We start from the raw sequence: 22945 nt of genomic DNA, 5'->3' as shown, positions 1-22945 counted from the left end.
ATTGTTAAATGGGTTAGTGTTGCAGACGGTGAAAACTTAATTCCAGGATTATTTTGTTTGAAGTGATTCTTAAGAACAAGGTTTGGTTGTTCTGTGTTTCTCGATTTGCTTCACTTCATCTAGTTCTAATGATCTGCGATTTCCTTAGTCCGATTTTTCTCTGATACTTTACACCCCATTTTAGATATTTTGACATTTATGCTGGGGTGCGGGGTCAGAGCCAGTTGACTTTCGAAAAGTTGGAAATTTCGCAGTCACCATGCCGTGGCGGCATAGGATAGCCGCTTCCTAGTAAACTTAAACGACCTTACATCGAGCCATACCTGAATTAAGTCGACAGGAACATGGTTTGTTTACTCTGAAATTGCGAGAATAACACTGGTTATGACTTTAATCCGTTGAAATATGAGACGAAACTGTAGCATAGACAACATTTTGACCCGGTATTCGCCATTTACATTCACTAGTCTCATCATGAGTACCCAGATCTCGCAACCAGTATGTTCATGACATCAGAGGCTCAATAGTCATCTGGAGAAAACCGGATTCATAAAACACAAAGCACGTGTCAACCATATTTCTTTTACTTGCTATCACGTGATTATCACGTTGACATATGCTCTCGTCTTAATGAATCTAGCTATCTCCAGGTTGCTGAGACAGTGACAGGTTTCTGGTCGTTATTAACGGAATAAATATATTGAAAATTATGTGACCGTTCGGTTTTTGCCTTTGCAAACATTACGCAACGTTCATTTAATATTTTCGAACTGAATGTATATTAATATTGAGATGAGGTAGATATAACGTGACTATTGGGCCTCGCATAGTTCTGACATCACACAAACATAAATGTCAAATTATCTATAATAAGGTGGGAGTGGTTAGAGAAAACTCAGACCACGATTTCATATGTATGTGCTTCAGTTATTTCAATACAAACTATTTTTCTTTTTAAAAATGTATGACCTGTTCTTTTTTATTCACAATCCCCCAACCATTTCTCACACACACACACACACACACACACACACACACACACACACACTTCATGATCTTAGTGGGATTTCTTTTCCTTCACGCGGAATAATATTTTTATTTCTCCACTTCGTAAAACCCATCTGTAGAATCCATGTTACTGGTAGGTCATTGGTTAGCAGAATTGAGAAAAACGGGAAAGAACAGACGAGAAATCCGGAGTCGTATAATAAATGAAAGATGTAGAATGACAGAGTAAATCGGACACCGTCACATGTATGGGCTCTTTATCTGCTAGGCACTATTAAAGTGTCTTAGATCGAAAGAAAACACAAAGTATGACCTTAATAAATCTTCTGTAACAAGTAAAGAGACAATACGATCCAATTAGAGCTAAACTCAGACATCGGGACAAAACAATTACAAAATGTAAACGACTGTCTTTACAAACTAATAATATTACGAGACAACAGTCTTGAGTTACCGTTTTCACTTTGACTTCTTCTCCATACATCACTGTAACGTGATGATTACACCGTATATACTCGCATACATATCTTGTCAGACGGCGAACACTAAAAATGCAATTCTGACGTTCAGTAATTCGCATTATTTTCACCATATTATTCAAAATAGTCGAGTAGACCTAATATGTCCGCTTACTAAGTACAGTACATTGCGGTATATTTGCGTCTACGTCATCACATTGCTATTTTTTACAATATAAACAAAAATCGTCGAATGATGAAGCACTTCTGTACAGGTACATACAGTCGCTAATTATTGTTGTACTGAAAATGCTTTGTAATTAAGTGCTCAGTCAGTTTTAGGCTGTCTGGGGAAAGGCATTGGAGGAGCTACCACGCCATTGTACATCTGTCTGACTAACCTACAAGCCATTTCATAGAGGTTTCACTTTATTTTCTTTTAATTTGGTGCATTATGTGTGTGTCTTTTGGACTTTTAACATAGCTTCAACGATGTCAGTCATATCGCTACGATGTCTGCAGTGGGGCAGCTTATAGTGTTGGCTAGCACATGTAGTATCATGTCCCACCCAGTCACATTATCCCCACACCAGGCCGACAAGTCCTCACGCTAACCTCTAGCTGAGCGCCAAGTAAGGCACCTGCTACTACCATTTTTGATAAGTCTTTGGTATGACTCGGCCGGGGTTCGAACCAGCGACCTCCCGCATTCGAGGCGTACGCTCTAACCACTTAGGTCACCGGAGCGATATAGTGTAAAAGTTGTGTGCATCCAGCCTTACTCATGTACATACAGACTACATGGGACGATTAAACAAACCAGACAAGCAAATTAGAAACATGTATTTACTTTACAGAATGTGTATGATAGTTACTGCGGACATTTACAAAGATGAAACAAAGAAGAAATAAATCAAAGGAACAAGGTTGTACGGCGTTATTTGATTATATATATATATATATATATATATATATATATATATATAACGAGAGAGTTTGCAAGAGAGCATATATTTGTGTGTGTGTGTGTGTGTGTGTGTGTGCGCGCGCGCTTGTGATTTGGATTTTTAACGTAGCTTTAGCAATTCGAATCGCTACGATGTCTGCCGTGTGGTAGTTTATACTGATGTCTAGCACTGGGGCATCGTGCCTCAAATATATGGCATCATGTCCCACCCAGTCACATTATTTTGACACCAGACCGACCAGTCCTAACACTAACCTCTTAATGATGAGTGCCTAGCGAGGCAGCTGCTATTAACATTTTTGTAAGTCTTTGGTATGAATCAGTCGGGGCTCGAATCAGCGACCTCCCGCATCATAGGCGTACACTCTAATCGCTTTGGCCACCAGATCGGTGAGTGAGAGAGAGAGAGAGAGAGAGAGAGGCCGAGAGGCCATTGGCCTATCCATTTTCGCACTCTTTTACAGGTATTACTAGAAGAAAGACCGCTCCGGTGGCCAAGTGGTTAGAGCGTCCGCCTCGGAAGTGGGAGGTCGTGGGTTTTAAACCCAGGCCGAGTCATATCAAAGACTTACAAAAATGGTACTAACAGATGCCTCGCTTGTCGCTCAGCGTTAAGAGGTTAGTGTTAGGACTGGTCGGCCTGGTGTCAGGATAATGTGACTGGGTGGGATTTCATGCGACATGTCTGCGGCATGATGCCCCAGTGCTAAACATCACTATAAACTGCCACACTGCAGACATCGTAGTGATCTGACTGAAAAATTGTTAAAACTTCGTTCAAAATCCAAATCCTAATCACATTACTAGAAGAATGATAAGTTTTAGAAAATGTTATTATCCTTTCTTCAGCTGTTAAACCGTATTTCCAGATTCTTCACTTTAAAGCGAACAAAGGAGGAAAGATTTACATTGACAAAACACAAAAATCACGCAAAATAATTTAATTAAAAAAAATATGTAAGAATCATTAAAGACTTTCTTGATTTAGTTGTTTTCTGAGGGGACCAGCCTATTCTGTTCATCATCCATGTACACTTTCAGTCACTGAAAGATTTCCTTTTAAGAATGGGTAGAGGGCAGGGCTTATTTGTTTGTAATTTAATTTGCAGCCCCTTAAAAGCTTGGAAATAATAATTTTCCTTCGATTTGTAGAAAAAGGAGTAATTATATCCATTATATTAGTTTCCCAAAAAAGAAATAATACTTAGGTGAAAGAAATAAAAGAATATCCCGACTCGAATTTTTTTAATACTTTTTTGAGATGTCAATTAGACGATGACCTTGAGAATTATCATGCAGCAAGGAGAAAATGGCGTCAGTGCTTCCTAATTTCCCGTACATATTGGCATCAGTGCTATCTAACTGTCAATACATATTGACATCAGTGCTATCTAATTTCCAGTACATATTGGCATCAGTGCTATCTAATTTCCAGCATATATTGGCATCAGTGCTATCTAAACGTCAGTACATATTGGCATCAGTGCTATCTAAACGTCAGTACATATTAGTATCAGTGCCAGTACATATTAGCATCAGTGCTATCTAATTTCCAGTACATATTGGCATCAGTGCTATCTAAACGTCAGTACATATTGGCAGCAATGCTATATAATTGTCAGTACATATTGGCATCAGTGCTATCAAATTTCCAGTACATATTGGCATCAGTGCTTACTAATTGCCAGTACACATTGACATCAGTGCTATCTAAACGTCAGTACATATTGGCAATCAGTGCTATCTAATTTCCAGTACATATTGGCATTAGTTCTATCTAATTGTCAGTACATATTGGCATCAGTGCTTACTAATTGCCAGTACATATTGGCATCAGTGCTATCCAAACGTCAGCACATATTGGCATCAGTGCTATCTAAACGTCAGTACATATTGGCATCAGTGCTTTCTAATTGTCAGTACCTCTTGGCATCAGTGCTATCTAATTGTCAGTACATACTGGCATCGGTGCTTACTCATTGCCAGTACATATTGGCATCAGTGCTATCTAAACATCAGTACATACTGGCATCAGTGCTATCTAAACGTCAGTACATACTGGCATCAGTGCTATCTAAACGTCAGTACATATTGGCATCAGTGCTATCTAAACGTCAGTACATACTGGCATCAGTGCTATCTAATTGTCAGTACCTAGTCGCATCAGTGCTATCTAATTTACAGTACATATTGGAATCAGTGCTATCTAATTGTCATTACATATTGGCATCAGTGCTATCTAAACGTCAGTACATTTTGGCATCAGTGCTATCTAATTTCCCGTACATATTGGATCAGTGCTATCTAAATACCAGTACGTATTGGCATCAGTGCTATCTAATTTTCAGTACATTTTGGCATCAGTGCTATCTAATTTCCAGCATATATTGGCATCAGTGCTATCTAAACGTCAGTACATATTGGCATCAGTGCTATCTAACTACCAATACATATTGGATCAGTGCTATCTAACTACCAATACATACTGGCATCAGTGCTATCTAATTTCCAGTACATATTGGCATCAGTGCTATCTAATTTCCAGCATATATTGGCATCAGTGCTATCTAAACGTCAGTACATATTGGCATCAGTGCTATCTAAACGTCAGTACATATTAGTATCAGTGCCAGTACATATTAGCATCAGTGCTATCTAATTTCCAGTACATATTGGCATCAGTGCTATCTAAACGTCAGTACATATTGGCAGCAATGCTATATAATTGTCAGTACATATTGGCATCAGTGCTATCAAATTTCCAGTACATATTGGCATCAGTGCTTACTAATTGCCAGTACACATTGACATCAGTGCTATCTAAACGTCAGTACATATTGGCAATCAGTGCTATCTAATTTCCAGTACATATTGGCATTAGTTCTATCTAATTGTCAGTACATATTGGCATCAGTGCTTACTAATTGCCAGTACATATTGGCATCAGTGCTATCCAAACGTCAGCACATATTGGCATCAGTGCTATCTAAACGTCAGTACATATTGGCATCAGTGCTTTCTAATTGTCAGTACCTCTTGGCATCAGTGCTATCTAATTGTCAGTACATACTGGCATCGGTGCTTACTCATTGCCAGTACATATTGGCATCAGTGCTATCCAAACGTCAGTACATATTGGCATCAGTGCTATCTAAACATCAGTACATACTGGCATCAGTGCTATCTAAACGTCAGTACATACTGGCATCAGTGCTATCTAATTGTCAGTACCTAGTCGCATCAGTGCTATCTAATTTACAGTACATATTGGAATCAGTGCTATCTAATTGTCATTACATATTGGCATCAGTGCTATCTAAACGTCAGTACATTTTGGCATCAGTGCTATCTAATTTCCCGTACATATTGGATCAGTGCTATCTAAATACCAGTACGTATTGGCATCAGTGCTATCTAATTTTCAGTACATTTTGGCATCAGTGCTATCTAATTTCCAGCACATATTGGCATCATTTCTATATAACTACCAGTACGTATTAGCATCAGTGCTATCTAACTTCCAGTACGTATTGGCATCAATGCTATCTAACTACCAATACATATTGGCATCAGTGTTATCTAATTGCCAGTACATACTGGCATCATTGCTAACTACCAGGTACATACAGGTACCAGTGTTATCTAATTGCCAGTACATACTGACATCTGTTCTATCTAGGTACCAGTAAATACTGTCATCAGTGCTATCTAATTGTCAGTACATATAGGCATCGGTGCTATCAAACTACCAGTAAATACTGGCATCAGTGCTATCTAATTGTCAGTACAAATAGGCATAAGTGTTATCTAATTGCCAGTACATACTGATATCAGTTCCACTTAACTACCAATACATATTGACACCAGTGCTGTATTTGAATCAGTGCTGTCTAACTACCAGTATATGTTGGCATCAGTGCTGTATTTGAATCAGTGCTGTCTAACTACCAGTATATATTGGCATCAGTGCTGTATTTGAATCAGTGCTGTCTAACTACCAGTATATATTGCCATCAGTGCTGTATTTGAATCAGTACTGTCTAACTACCAGTATATATTGGCATCAGTGCTGTATTGGAATCAGTGCTGTCTAACTACCAGTATATATTGGCATCAGTGCTGTATTGGAATCAGTGCTGTCTAACTACCAGTATATATTGGCATCAGTGCTGTATTGGAATCAGTGCTGTCTAACTACCAGTACATACTGGCACCAGTGCTCCATAACTGCCAGTGCATATTGCCAATGCATCCGTTCTATCTAACTACGCGTGCATATTGGCATCAGTGCTGTTTAGTTGCCAGTATGTAAAACGATTTGCATGAAGAACAGTGCTTGAAGTTTAATTTGACGAGTACGAGTACTTTCAATATAATTCGTTAGATGGTCGATCATTCGCTAATAGCACTCCAGATTAACATCTGCCAGGATTTTGTTTCCAGTGTCATGAACTAGGCTAAGTATCGACACCTTGTTTATGAATATCTCAGCCCCACTCTCGCCCAAAGAGTACTATCGCATTGTTGCACGTGTTGAAGGCATGTTCAGAGACATGTAGTTCAAATGTAAGAAGAACAGCATTTCAGAACGTAATAGAGATTTGCTATATCAATGTTTAGTGCATATTCTGCTCAGTCCAAAGGGCAGACCACTGTAAAACATACAAGGTGTAGGCATGCCGTTTTGGAAAGTTTATATTTGTTTTGATAGTGTTTTTCATATACCTTTTTCAATTCAATACTGACACATCTCTGTATAGGAGATAAATTGAGGATGGAAAGCGAATGGTATTTCATTCATTTTGAAGCGTTATTCTGAGAGGAGGAAAGTAACGTAGATAGATCAATAACATTATCGTAAGTTTTACTGAATTAATGTCATAACAGTTTGGGCTAAACTCTTCATCCCTGGCGGTATTTTACGCGGTTTATGAACATAGCAATTTCATGTGTTATATAGGCCCAAAATAGATGACAAGACTGGAATTGAAACAATATCTACGTATAGTTTTCAAAATCCGGCAATCAATACTTCGGTAGATCGTATAGAGCTGTGGCGCACTCACTGGATCATAGTATGCGTGTGATTTGGATTTTTAACGTAACTTCCAGTCATGTCGCTACGACGTCTGCAGTGTCACAGTTTATAGTGATATCTAGCGCTGAGGCATCCTGCCACAGATATGTAGCATGATGTCCCACCCAGTCACATTATCCTGACACCAGGCCGACCAGTCCTAACACTAACGTCTTGAGCGACAAGCGAGGTAGCTGCTAGTACCATTTTTACAAGTCTTTGGCATGACTCGGCCGGGATACAAAGCCACGACCTCCCGCATCCAAGGCGGACGCTCGGATCATAATATAATCCCTATGTATGTATGTATGTATGTATGTATGTATGTATGTATAACAATAATAATAATTTCCCAGGAACATGAGATGTATCGCCTTTGATAGCTCAAGTGGTGGACCGCAGGTCTAAAATTAGTGAGTTCCCGGCTGGAAGCCCCGACTTGGTCTCTATTTTTTCCCCTGTGACATTTTATAGCAGCACTGGGATCACCCAATACAGACCTGTCATACTTGCATTGAACTTATCTTTCACCACAATGGTGGTAGGTCTGCACGATTATAAATAACGGAAGCACGGGAACGTGTCTTCGAGAATCGGGGATAACATTTCACAGATTAAATGGTTTTGTGCTTCGGCTCAGACAGCTCGAATAGCTCGGACCGCCTGGCGAGAGCTAGGAAGATCCTCTGTTCGAGCCCCGATCCGACTGAGATTTTTCCACAGTAACATTTGTAGCGTGTCTGTCAGGATCGGACCTAGAACCTTCGAAACATGCCAGAAGCATGATGGCACGTCAACACAAGTAGGGTTAACTCGTGTCGATTAAAATTTGTTCTTCAAATATTAAGGTGAAACGTTTCAAAATCTGTATAAAGGCAATTCCTTACAAATAGACGTAAATATACTCCTTGTACTAACAAAAAACATCTATTCAAAGGTATATAACATAAAAACAAAACTAAAAGCATAAAATCCTTCAAATGTAAGATAAAACATAATTATTCTACATATCCAACTTGCAAAGGAAAAACATTGCTCGATATTTAAGTTAACATCATCACGAGATACATGTAAGTTGGTGGTTCTTAGCCTTAATGGGTGGAGACCCGGATTAGGTTTGCGGTGTTAACCTCGCCACCCATCAAATACTAAAAATCCACGTGGGTAGGAAATTTCTAATTGTAAAGGTTTATCTCGGCGAACCACTCATAACAACATGGCGAAACAGTTTGGGTCGCGACCCATGGATTAAGAACCATACATAAAATTAAGTATATTACACGTTTTTTTCATGACTGATCTTCAACCTGTTGTCATGGATAGAAGGTAAACGAACTTGCCCGAAACAGTGTGTTGATAATTTGCATAACTTTTTTAATCTGTACATAATATTTATATTTGTTTTAAATATATTCCTCACATATCTACAAACTTTCTAAATATCCATTCATACCTCTTTTGTTTGTCTCGTTCACAAGCCATTACAACCCAAAACCTGAGTCAAGACCTTTGACCTTGTCATTTCAATACCAGAGTGATATCAGTATAATTATTTATTGTAATCCACCTAAATATAAAATTGTATCAAACTTAATTTGTGTTGACAAACTTAATCAAGTACAAAAATGCAAGCAGTGACCGTTTACGTTAAGCCATGGTCAATTAGGTTTGGTTTTTCAACCTCAAACGTTGTAGGTCTGACCGGACCATTTGTTACCAACATAATAAAAAGTCTTTTGGCGAAAACCCCATGCCAAAAGGACCATCCGTTCAGGAGAGGCAGCGATAACACCATTTTGTTGGAGGTCAGGTATAGACCACTCTAAGTATGTACCAACTAAATATTATAAGAAATCCCTTCATGTCAATGCTAGCCGCCGTTCAGGAGGTGTAGTGATAACAAGGTTATCATGGTTGCCGCCCTGGCGGCCATTTTGGATCTTTGAGGGACACCTGTTACGTGTTAAGGCTCTCATAAACAGTGGCAAAAAAAAGATGAAGACGACAAGCTTTGTAAAATTTAATAAATTTATCTCCCCAGAAAAACTAGATAAAAATGAGGAAAAGAACTTACGGTTTTAAGATTCAAATCTAAAAATAATCCAAGAATTAGAAAATTAGAAGTCCTAGTAATACAATGTTCTAATTAATTTTAGTTTGAGTCCCGACGAAATCCAAATTGGAAGGTGATGACGTATTCTATAGTCAGTATAGTACTTATGTGTCAACAGTGCTTTGTTGAGCCACATAAAATAATATTCCAGTTTTTAATTCCGAATAAAATTTCAATAAATGTCTTTGTCTGAGAATTCTGTATTAGTACTTAAATATTCCCAGGGAAAAGAATTAATAATTCCATAAAATAGAATTTCAACTCAAACTGCTCACAACAGAACGAACACCTTGATGTCTAAGTGTTTAAAAGCCCGACTAAAATTATTTCTTTAAACATCACTATTAAATCTGACTACTGCGCAATTCCGGTAAAACCAGAATTTTGAAATAGAGGCTATTAACATATCTAAAGTCACGTTCTCCCAGTACAACCTCGATTTCACCCTATAAATCCCACATTAAGAATGAATAGAAAAAAAGAAAAAAGAAGTTGTTTACTTCAACTCTACTAATTCTGTATCAAGGTCAGGAACTAGGTCAACACTAAGATACAAAGTTCTAATATTAGATGTTTACGAAAAAATAGTCAGGTCCAACAAATTTCTGGAAAATGTAAAATTCCAGTAAATAAAATTACGTTACAATAGCATGCAATGGAATAATAATTTTCTAGAAAATGTAAAATTCCAGTAAATAAAATTACATTACAATAGCATGTAATGGAAAAATAATTTTGTTAAACAAACAAACAATTAAACTAAATCAAATATAAATTAAATCAAATATACATAACACACCATTTTCACTTAGGACCAACTAAGATTGGGGAAAAGTGTGTGTGTGTGTGTGTGTGTGTGTGTGTGTGTGTGTGTGTGACATTACATGGCAATCAACCGCCCAAGCAACTCGCACAAGTGAGGGGAGAAGGGCCCAAATTTCACACGAAATAACTTTTTGATAGGAGGCCCATAATAAAGCATTGCCCGGGAGGAACAACATTTCTTGCTACGCAAAATCATGGCAGTTCTGCCAGTGGTTTAGGAGGAGTAACTTTATGAAATTCGTTCTAACGGATGGACGGACGGACGACGGGTCATAGCAAACGTTCTTCTGGTATTTAATCCGTTGAGCTATAAAGAAATTTTATATCCACCCGTCAAAAATATTTGTTTCTCATATTTCTATCTCATTGCATCAGTTTTCATACTCGAGCTACTTTTGATGTAGATATTTGTTTGATGTAGATATTTGTTTTCCTTTTGTTTCGAAATCAACGACATCACATCGTTGCAAAATGAAATCGTTTAGTTGTAATAATAGCACATATACTGAGTGGTATCACGTTCGTTCAATGCCAGTGAAGCTTGTATGCAACCTGATGGAACCAATACATCTTTGCATGCAATCCTATTGTATATTTTTCAGACCATTCAATAGACCGATTTCAGTATGTTTATCTTTAAGTCAATCAGTCATTGACGACAATGTGCATGTAATGAAATATATAAAGTCCATTAGATTGTATGTTAATTTATCAGTATCGCATTGCCTTATTAGATGTTTTTTGTATGTCTCTAGAAATTCGAACATTAGTTGAATTGATGAAAAATTGCACTCCATTAACAAAACAGACGGTTTAACCGACACAAAATGATGCCGATCTCAAAAAAGCCGATTTCGAATTTCGTGATAATGCTGAAAATCTGTAGTCACGGATACTACTGAAAATCTGTAATCACGGTAGATAACTCTAAATGACAGTTCCGGATATAAGAGACCGAATTTCTCTCATTTTCTTGCACGAAAATAGAAAATTGCATATCAGGAATGGCCCATCCCCTCCCTTATTCGACAAATTCATTTCTAAGGATATCTGAGAGAGAAGATTACGGCGGTTTTAAAAATGCGATTAATTTATATTAGAGACTGGTTACGGCGGCCTTTTAAACACGATTCATTTGTATTGGAGACCGGTTACGAAGGCCTTTAAAATGTGATTAATTTGTATTGGAGACAGGTTACGAAGGCCTTTCAAATGCGATTCATTTGTATTAGAGGCAGGTTACGAAGGCCTTTAAAATGTGATTCATTTGTATTAGGGACTGGTTACGGGGTCTTTAGAATGGGATTAATTTGTATTAGGGACTGGTTACGGGGTCTTTAGAATGGGATTAATTTGTATTAGGGACTGGTTACGGGGTCTTTAGAATGGGATTAATTTGTATTAGGGACTGGTTACGGGGTCTTTAGAATGGGATTAATTTGTATTAGGGACTGGTTACGGGGTCTTTAGAATGGGATTAATTTGTATTAGAGAAAGGTTAAGAAGGCCTTTAAAATGCACTTCATTGGTATTAGAGACAGGTTATAACGGCATGTAAAATGCGCTAGATTTGTGTTAGAGACAGGTTTCGATGGCTTTAAAATGTAATTCACTAGTAGAATTTCCATTGGATTTACGACTGACGCTGTTAAGCAAAATTATTGCATTATGTATAAGAGCATTGAACTTCTCCTTTCCTTTTCTTTTTTTTCTGTTTTAAACGTTGGTATTTTATTGCATTATCAATGAATCTCTTTTTCAATCAAATATAAAACGCATCTAGATAACCTAAACATACGTTCAGAAAACAAAATTGAAGTTTGCAGGTCATTATTGAAGACTAATAAGCTAGTGTTTGGGATTATTTTTAAATATATTGAATAATTTTCAAATTACTTTATATCTGCCACTTATGCAATCGGAACATATTACCAAATTTCATTTCGGAAATTCTCTCTCTCTCTCTCTCTCCACCACTACTCTACGTCAGCGCCGCTCAGTAACCACCTCTGCTATTTGGCGATTTAATATATACAAAAAATTATATTATCCCTGCGCAGACCATCTCGGAGGGCACAAATATGTTAAGACTCTAACAAAATAGTTCCACACTCTACACTTTGGCTGTTTCTTGTGATGACTTGCTAAAACAAATTTAATATATACACAGATTGTAAAGTAAAATGCTTCGTAAAAATGCGTTTAGGATGTGTTTTTGTGAAACGTAAAATTGACCCCATGTTCATTGGAGCACTTCCGTTGGAGAAGTTCTTGCACGTTCTCTTCGATTTTTGATTAAAGTAGTTCTTGCATGTAGTCTGCAATCCCATAATGCGTAAATGGAAGTAATCAGTTAAAAAAAAACAGCAGAACTTTTGAAGTTTGCTGCCGTTACAAGTTGAAATCAGACAGTTTCTTGCAAAAATGCCAAGTAGCGAAAATTAGATGAATCTTAAGACGTTAGCCACCAAGTTTCGCGTTGTTATAATCGCTCCTTCCCCAAAATTTAAAGCAGAAACTGACAACTAAAAACAAGGCTGACTCCAGGGTGAAACTGTCAGTGCAGGCAGTGGCGATGTCTAATTTCATCACTGAACAGCAGTTTGGGAAATATTTTGACTGCCTACAAAAACAAAAGAGAAAAAACGCAAGAAAATGGCAGAAAACTCAGTCACGTGCTAAATTAAGCGAGACAAAATAGAACCATATTTATGGAATTATTTATGCAAGTTGAATAAAAGAATAGTCGCCATTGAGTTCATGCTCCAGTAAAGAAACTTGGCAATGTTTGGACAAGAATAAGTCATCTCAGTCAAGTCGTCCGTGATTTACGCTTTAATGGTGTGTGATGTGCACACGATGTCATTTATTAAACAATGTTCGTGTGTACGCAATGACGGCTACTTTAAGCTTTAACTTCATCAATTCCGCTGTGTTTTTTTTTTTTGGGGGGGGGGGTCTTTAGGGGGCTTGTTTTATTTTGTTTGTTGTTGCCATTGTTTTTTTTTTTTAAATTATAAACCTATTACTTCTGTTTGGGTTCCGCTCTGCTTCGTACTTTATACGTGGTTTGAGTTTTAAAGAGAGAATTCCGAGATTTTTCTCATTAATTATACTGGTTGTTTAAAAAGAAGATTGGCTATAGGGTATGGGTTATAGAGTATACAGCTTGGCCATACTTCAGACGTGCACTAATTCTGGCACTTGGGAGTAGCCATTTTAAGACCTGTTTGTTTTAGATAGTGCGTAGTTTACGTTATTACCACATGTAAAAAAAAAGTAACAGTGCAGGAAAGTAGCATAGAGGTATACCAACATTCTCTCATGATAATACAAACCAATTTATCTTATTCCGGTCCCTCTCTGAGAAGTACGTAGGAACTGAGGAGTGGAGACTATGGGGAGCTCTACAGATAGTATGAACTTCTGAGAGAGTGGCGGGAGAACGGTGAAGTTGTTTACAATTGCATCATGCACAGTGGAGATAATGTTGGTATACCTCTATGCTACTTTCATGTACTGTGGCTGAAATTTCTTTAGATATTGTGCTTGTTGAAATTGTACATGATCTAAGCACAAAGCTATCTAAAACGACCGCACCCTTATGCTAATAAAAATTAGTCTAAAGTACTCTATTTTTAGCATTTATTAAAATATGAAAAACGAATTTTGACAGACTAGACAATACCAACATCTGAAAGTTCAATGAACGAATTACCAAAAATATAAAATGTAAAAAATAAAGTTATCGGATCTTTTTGTTTTTACAATTTACCTCTGAAGTCCAGAAAGTGAAAATTATCAATCGGAGCTTGCAGTTTTCGAAAGGTGCACATCCGAAGTAAGGCCAAACTGTATACTCTAAAACTCATAATAAACACATCAATCATACACCAGAATAAAGGAAATTAAGTTCTTTGAACAATACCTAAGATATACAATGTCTTTATTTAAAAATAGCCAGTATAACCATTGCGGAAAACCGGGGAGATTCGTTATTTTTCAAACTTTAAGAGTGTGCAAAATACGAAACTGTAGAGCGCCACCTTATGCATTATTGGGCTACATGTTTGATTTACTTACCTCCGAATCTGACGAGCTTGACAACCAGCAAAACTGCGCACCTCCGAAACAAGTTTTGACAGCGGGAGTGCCCCAAGAAACATTGTTAATTTAACGTTTTCCAAATACGCATGTTAACACGTCTTGGGCAAAGAATTTTATTTAGTGTAACTTACAATTAAGATATATATTCGATTGACCTTAGCAAATCATGAAGATAAGAAAGAACAAAGGGGCTTAGTGTTTGGAACTATCTTGTTACTCTTAACGTACACTTGTGTCCGCGAAGCTGGTCAGCGTAGGGATAACATCCACAATGTGGGATAGAGCAGCGGCGCTTTCTTTGCCGCGATGGTGTGGAGTGCTGAAGGTTTACTATATCCAGTCAATGGCGAAAAGAATCGCACGAGTTTTGATTGGCCATATATATATATATATATATATATATATATATATATATATATATATATAGGTTCCAATTACAAACAGTGTGAATTAAGATCTATTGTCCAAAATGTGAGACATCACTGACTGAATTTGTAATTTAATATGCAATAGCACTTCCGCAACGTAAATGTTTACAAGAGTCAACATTTCTTCGTATATACAAAAGAGAGCATACCACAACCAGCCCCAAATATCTGAAAAGCTCTTTATTCTAAAAATAAATTGTGTAGTACATTTAAAAGGAATTCGTGTCAGTCTCTATTCGGTATAAATATTTCGATTTCATTTTACTGAGAGAGACTATCGGAATACAAATTTCATTTCGAAAGGAATACTCTTCTGTCTATTACGGGGGCCGACCAATGTTAGTTTACTTGGTGTAATACATAGATGTATCATACTGTGGAAAACATGTGCATGTATAGGAAGACCGTGTTACACGTGTGACCGTGTTGCCTGAAGGACGCCAAAAAATCACACCGAGAACTTCACACGAATATTATATGTGTAGTCCGTAAGGGTCAAAGGGTACCATGTATCAGGGTAAGGGACGTTATAACATATAAGAGACTTTGCTTTCGATAGTGTGTGTGTGTGTGTGTGTGTGTGTGTGTGTGTGCATGGTAGGTGTTAATTATCATTAATTTGGTATATCGGCTGGTTTTGGTGTGGTGTTTTACGATACGTCAACACATGAAGTTTACTTCGTGCCATGCCCAGGTATACACCACGGTGGCAGCTGGGGCTTAATATTCCCACCACACAACTATTTTGTAATGATGGGAGACCCCATAATTTATTTTTCCCGGCCGGGGGGGGGGGGGGGGAGGGCAGATTCTCTTGTTACGCCACTGTTGGAACTGCTAAAAAAAGGTTCTCTACATTCGACTGACTTTGCTAAGATGTGCGCTTGATACTGATTGTCACTGCTGTTACAATATTACTGCGAACTTTTTCATGCAAAATAAATGCGTTCTAAAAGTATTGCAACTAGATGGAAACTAAACGTAAAAGAGAATAGATAAAGATGGTATTTGACAGTAATGACATGTAATTGTAGGCTATAAAATGAACTTACAGAAATTGTACATGAATGCTTCTGTTTGGAAGTAACGATAATATTGCTTAAAATTCAGAGTTTTCTATTCTAAACGTCAAAAATTTGTGTAACAGTCGAAGGAAGACTTTGCTCTTTCTTCTTTTTTTTTTTTTGAAATTTAGAATTATACATTTTTACTTACCGATAGATCAAGGTTAAATCAAACTATTGCTAATATTTATTGCACAGTGTAAAGTAGGAAATTTAAAAATAAATATTGACCTTACAAAGTTAGGAACAGCACTCCTAATTAATTAGTTCTCTACGGTGAATTTAAACGATTTTCTATCATCGTTTGTGTAAAATCTAGAATTGTATCCTACTGGAAACGCATCACAATAAGAAAGTAAAATTTGATGTATCTTATACCGGTAATTACTTAATCGTGTTTATAATGTTTCACATGAAAATACGTTGCTATCATTTGAAAAAGATATTCCTGATAAAGCCAACCAAATTCAAATTTGGTAAAGTAATTATATTAACAAATATTTTTTTTTCAAATTTACTTCTTAAATTGATCTTTTAGATTTAGTATAATACTGACCAATGATGGACTTCAAAATTATATACTACCTATAGAAAATGAACGACTAAAAATATGTAAATGGTTGAATGATTAGGCATTTAGAAATGAATTCCATTATCCTTTAAACTTTACTTTCTTCAGTGAAACCCAGTTAATATCTTCGAAATTCATTTGTTGTCAAACCACGTCACAAAAACCTCTGATGTTACTTTGCGACCAAGAGAGAAGTAAAGGTTGTTCTGTTCTTTTCCGCTCGTACAGGCTGGCTTACGCTGGTATTGAAACTGGATTTATCGAACTCTTAAGAACACTATCCAGAAACAGACCACACAATATTTGTAACTTACCACTGAAATATAGCTCTGTTATAATATGTTTCGGGACGAAGCGTTCGCCGACGCCAACATCATAAACGTAATGCGCAATAGCAAATTCTCAAGCCGTATCGTTCACTGTTGGGCCAGATACCAAACCCCTACTGTTTGGGCATTATGCAAGACCCCACGCAACTCGTGCATCTGTAAAATAAATTAGTTTCAGAATTACCATATTCCAGACTGATTTTCATTGACATCATCACGTCTATGACTTACACGTATACATAGTACTGTCTCCCATCAGACTTATACCTTCTAATTGAGCAAATTAGGCAAAAATTAAAATAATTCAATACTCCAAAAACATGGCCCCTTCTAGACCTCCTATTTAAAGAAGCAATTTGCCAAAGATGTTTATCGTCTATACATAAATTTCACATGGCTCCCTCGATATTTACAGTTCACATGACCTTGTGGTTGGTTACAGTCTGACGAGAATACTGCTCACTATGCGGTGATCTCGCTTTTCTCAAAAGTCCACAGCAACAACAAGTTGTTGTTGTTGTTGTGGAGTTTAACGCCATTTTTCAGCACAAGATAGGCTATACATGGCAGGCAGTATAAATGGTGGAGGAAGAACCGGCAAAACCCCGGAAAGAACCACCGACCCATGAGAAGCTACTGGCAAGCTTTCTCACATATCCACATTGGCCGAACATGAGACTCGAACCCACGCAGAAAGCAACTATAAGTTATATAAAGGCAGTTATCTTCCGGACAAACTAGTTTTTATTTGTGCCTAATTTTCCACAAAGTTCGTCTAAACATTGCGCAAAAAAATAAAAACTGAATGCTTAAACCACAGGAGTCTGATGTTTTATTAATAAAGTACGATGAAATCTCTGACAAATCGAAATCACGTTATCGGCACTATAAATTAACACAAGGAGTACAAGCGTGACCCCAACCATCCGCTCGATTCGACTTTTGTCACGCGTCTTTTATCGCTTCAGAATCGCAAGAAGACTGGAAAAAAACTACACATACCCATTCAAAAACAGTAAGTACCAATGCAAAACTCTCGGACGACCATCACATGAATCTAATCTGGAGAATTAACCATTATTTTCACCATTACAGTCACAAGGTCTATTTTTTTACAGTGTGATAGCGCATTCGATGTGTTGTTTAGAGTGTGATAGCATACTGGATGTGTCTGCTCAAGAAAGGATGCTTCTCAGGCTTTTATATGTAAACCGGATGTATATTTTTGTGCGCCATCAACTGGTCGCTTCATCCCATCCCAGAGCAACAAACGAGAATAGAAAATGTAATGCTGCTCACTGCCTTGACTTGACTGACGCTTGACGTGAAGTGCAAAGTCTAGTCTCCTTTAATTTAAACAATATACCGTCCAATTACGTATCAATGTCGACGTCGTCCCCGCTGAGACTTGGTTAGTTATATATTCCTTGCGGGGTGATTGGTCCTGTTCCATAGATAAACATAACATCTATATACGATAGTCTATTTCGTACATTAACATAGCACTTACATGCTATAACTTATTGTGTACATTACCAAAGCATTTATATGCTATAGCGTATTATGTACATTAACATAGCATTTATATGCTATAGCGTAATATGTACATTAACATAGCATTTAATTTATATGCTATAGTTTATGATGAACATTAACATAGCATGTATATGATATTGCTTATTATGTACATTAACATAGCATGTATATGATATTGCTTATTATGTACATTAACATAGCATTTATATGCTATAGCTTATTATGTACATTAACATAGCATTTATGTGCTATAGCTTATTATGTACATTAACATAGCATTTATATGTTATAGCTTATTATGTATATTAACATAGCGTTTATATGATATAGTTTCTTCCAAAATTAGCATCAATAATCCCCGGCCGAGTCATACCAAAGACTTAAAAATGGTACTAACAGCTTACCTCGCTTGGCGCTTAGCATTAAGAGGCTAGTGTTAGGACTGGTCGGCCTGGTGTCAGGATAATCTGACTGGGTGGGACATCATGCTACGTGTCTGCGGCATGATGCCCCAGTGCTAGACATCACTATAAACGGCCACACTGCCGACATCGAAGTGATATGACTGAAAAATTGTTAAAGCTACGTTAAAAATCCAAATCACACACACACACACACACACACACACAGCATCAATAAAATAAGCTGCACTAAGGTTAGCTTTGTATTGGAGGAAAAGATGTGTCTTAGTTAAAGAAACATGATTGATCACAAAATCAGGAAAATATAGTGTGTACTGCTTAATGTCAGTCATTTCAATATTAAGGCAATGAAAGAGCAGTTAGAACTTCCTGCAGTCACCCGTTTCTGAATGGAACATTAAATCCATCACTGGAGAGTGACATCCTTCATGTTAAACAAGTCGCAGAGGTGAGGTGGTATTGTGCCGCTCGCGTATGAGACACATCCCTGACCATGCGTACCTCCTTGATGGGTGAATATTGACCAGACTACACATGTTGCTCGTATAAACTGACAACAGAACAGAATTTTGTTAAGTACATCGAGTTGCCACCCGTGATGCAGAATTTATTATGTTAAATTATGAAGTTTTATCACCAAAGAAAATCGCGGATGTGATATAGGAATACTATTTATATTACAAATTTGCACCCAGTATATAAGGAACCTGCTGAGTTTTGTTACTGTTCTGTTTAAAGTTATCTGTTGTTTTTGTTTTTAAAGCGTTTGACACATTTACTTTTTTTTTCTCTCCTATAAGACAATATTTGTACGTTACTTATCCCCCTTAAGTTTATTTTGTAATTTTGTATCTTTTTATTTCGAGAACTGTCTTTTGAGTGGCACTTTATGGTCAGGAATGTGCCGATGTACCGTTAAATCCTATAAATCATCATGCATGTATGCACATACATACATACATACATACATACATACATACACACACACACACACACACATACATACATACATACATACATACATACATACATCTGGGTCTGTGCAGTTTGTTATAAGTAATCAGTAGAACAAATATCGCAGATCAGGATCTACAGGCGCATTATGCTTCAGCAGATCAGGATCTTTATTGTTTGCTATTTATCTCGACTTATGAGTGAGTATAAACGGTAGTCTTGCGACTTTTCGAAAATGTCCTTTTCACTCAAGAAAATAATGTGCAATGGTGCATTTCTAGCAATGTGCAATGGTGCATTTCTCACAATGTGCAGTGATATATTTCTCGCATTTTAATATGGAGATCAGCAGTAATGTTTTATCATAATTTATGAGCAAAATATCGAAGATCCTTGGCTTACATAAATAATTCTTTTGGATAAAATTCTACCAGTGTATGTATATTTACAACCAGGAAACATCAACAATTGCACCAATATCTTAAATTTTAAATTATATTATGTTTGTAAACTGGTAATAAATTTCTCACATTTCATATAATGTTTTCTCCACCTGATTAATAAACATTAAAGTTCAGCCGTCCTCCTTAACATTCCCTCCAATTTACGTTTTGAGTGATTTCCTGGAACATTGATGGGGATTATAAAACCGTTATGTCGACAATAAAAGAACCCATATATTCGAAAACAGCACAATTTAAATAAAATACTTATTCCTGTGTTTATTTTATTTTAGCGAAGAGAGGTGCGTATTTGCGGACGAATCTTTATGTTGCCTTCAAGTGGTTACGAAAATCCGACACACCTGCGGTTTTATCAAACGTTACGTTAAAACGGACATAAAATCTAATTAAATTGATTTAAGTGGCGTGGCTTTCAGTGATATGTTCTATCGCTCACTGAGACATGGCACTGTTCGGATGTAGATAACAGTAATGTAGAATGGAAATAATACTAATGAAGAATGGAATTATCAAATAGCTTGATAAATGTGTCTTTGACGTATTCAAGACATGTTTTCATCTCTCTCTCTCTCTCTCTCTCTCTCTCTCATGAATACTAATGGTGAAAAATAGTGCGCACAGCGACTAGATTAGTGAAAATTTAACCGGAAAAGAAACCTGATATTTGAAATCCTTTATTTCCTTAGCATTAATTAATAAACAAGACATTATTTACTTTCTCTATACTGAAACACATCATACGATCTGAATAACATCAGTTTCAATAATGGCAGGGATTCGATCTCAGCCGATAATCAAATTCTTCAAAGGACAGGACCACTTTCTGATAAAATAGTGACATCGCCGACAGTAGTGATATTGGCAAGTACTAAACCGTCGTCAGATGGTTTGACCGATGATGATGATGATGATGATGATGATGGGCAAAAAATTCAAAAGGTGTATTTAGTAAAAATGACAAAATTTCAATGGTTTACCAAACAGAAAAAATGTCTGTATGTTCTCATATATTCCATGCACACAATCGAATGCACATTCTTTACCTCTCACTCTATCTCTCTCTGTCTATCTATCTCTGTAGATGTCGGCCTGTCTGTCTCTCTCTCACACATACACATGCACATACACGACAACCACACACATGCATAAGCAAATTAAATACACTTTTGTTTAAATAAACACCCTTTGTTTTGTTTTTCTTGTCTTTGCATCACTTTGAATCGTTGTATCTGAGACGGAGAAAAAAAAACTTTGAATGAAAATTGTTCAAATGTCATTAGAACTAACCTTACTACAAAACAGATGCTTTGCCTATTTCATTATGCACTGGAGATTTGTTGGAGCTGTCGACTTTATGTCCTTCGCGGGAATTTTTCACCAACAAACAGTCATTTATTACTTCATCCGTGACAAGCGAGGCTGAATCATTGCATGATCTTGAACAAATTGTTCAACATCAATAATATTTCAAACCATTTGATTGCAAACGTTTAATTTTATCATAATCCCACCATCATTGGTGATATAAAATTTTCTATTGACATTTTGTCTTCCGAGATAATTAAACATTATCATAAGCTTAGTATCGTGGTTAGTGCGACAGAACAGTTACTGTTGCTATCCGACTATTCCACGTTTTTGTCGGGTTTACGCTTTCTTTTTCAATTTGTAAACCGTCCTTCATGTCGTACTTTAACAGTTTTAAATGCAATACATGACTTAGTTGTAAACATTCGTAGGCCTTCATATTTCTCTGATAGGAATGCTTTGATAACATTCTCGTCATGTCTTGATTGTCATATGTTTTTTGGATCTTCTCTTGCAGTGTCTCCAAATTTTGCACAGTTATAACTGCGTCATGAAATAAGTGCAAAATAAATGTTCATCTCTCTCTCTCTCTCTCTCTCTCTCTCTCTAATGAGGTCATGTCCTTTCTAATACATGCTATTTGATAAGTTAATGTATGTCTTGGTATGGTTCCTCGACTGTATTTACCATATCTTCATAAAGAATATGAAGTATAAGAAAAAATGTTCGCTGACCTTCATTGAACCTAAATTCTTTTCTTTGCACTCCTTCTGTATCAAACAGCGGCTTTATGATGAAAGTTGATTACAATAGAAAGAGAAAGGGGATGGAAGAAAAAACGGGTGCGTTCTTTGTCTCAACCAGGATCAAAACGATGAGCAATTACGTTTAATAAAGCGAATCTCGACTGCTGCCAAAAAATTAATTCCAGACCTGGAGCTTAACAAAAACAAGTGTTTTGGAGAGAATATCTGAAAAACGTGCTTGGAATTAGTCTTAGATATATTGGCTAATCTGGGAGGATAATTGGTTAAATTATCCTTAATAAATACCATGCGATATTTATCACTTTATCATCTAAAGCATCAAAAAGGGCAAGGTAGGAGAGATGTCGAATGATAAGCTGTAGGAGTTTGAATCACCCGTTTGTGTTTAGGCATTTAATTTGCACATAAAAAATTTATTTACAGACTTTTTTCCATTCCATTTTTCATGCCTGTCAAACATTATTGTCCTTTTTTTTCCCTCACTTATGTCGATGTAAATCTTTTTTTGTTTGTTGTAAATCGTAAATCCAGTTAGCTAACAAGCGAT

Source organism: Sinohyriopsis cumingii, chromosome 3, assembly GCF_028554795.1.
Source record: "Sinohyriopsis cumingii isolate HCF-2022 chromosome 3, ASM2855479v2, whole genome shotgun sequence".
Lineage (NCBI taxonomy): Eukaryota > Metazoa > Mollusca > Bivalvia > Unionida > Unionidae > Sinohyriopsis > Sinohyriopsis cumingii.
Note: the sequence above shows the minus strand (reverse complement) of the source record.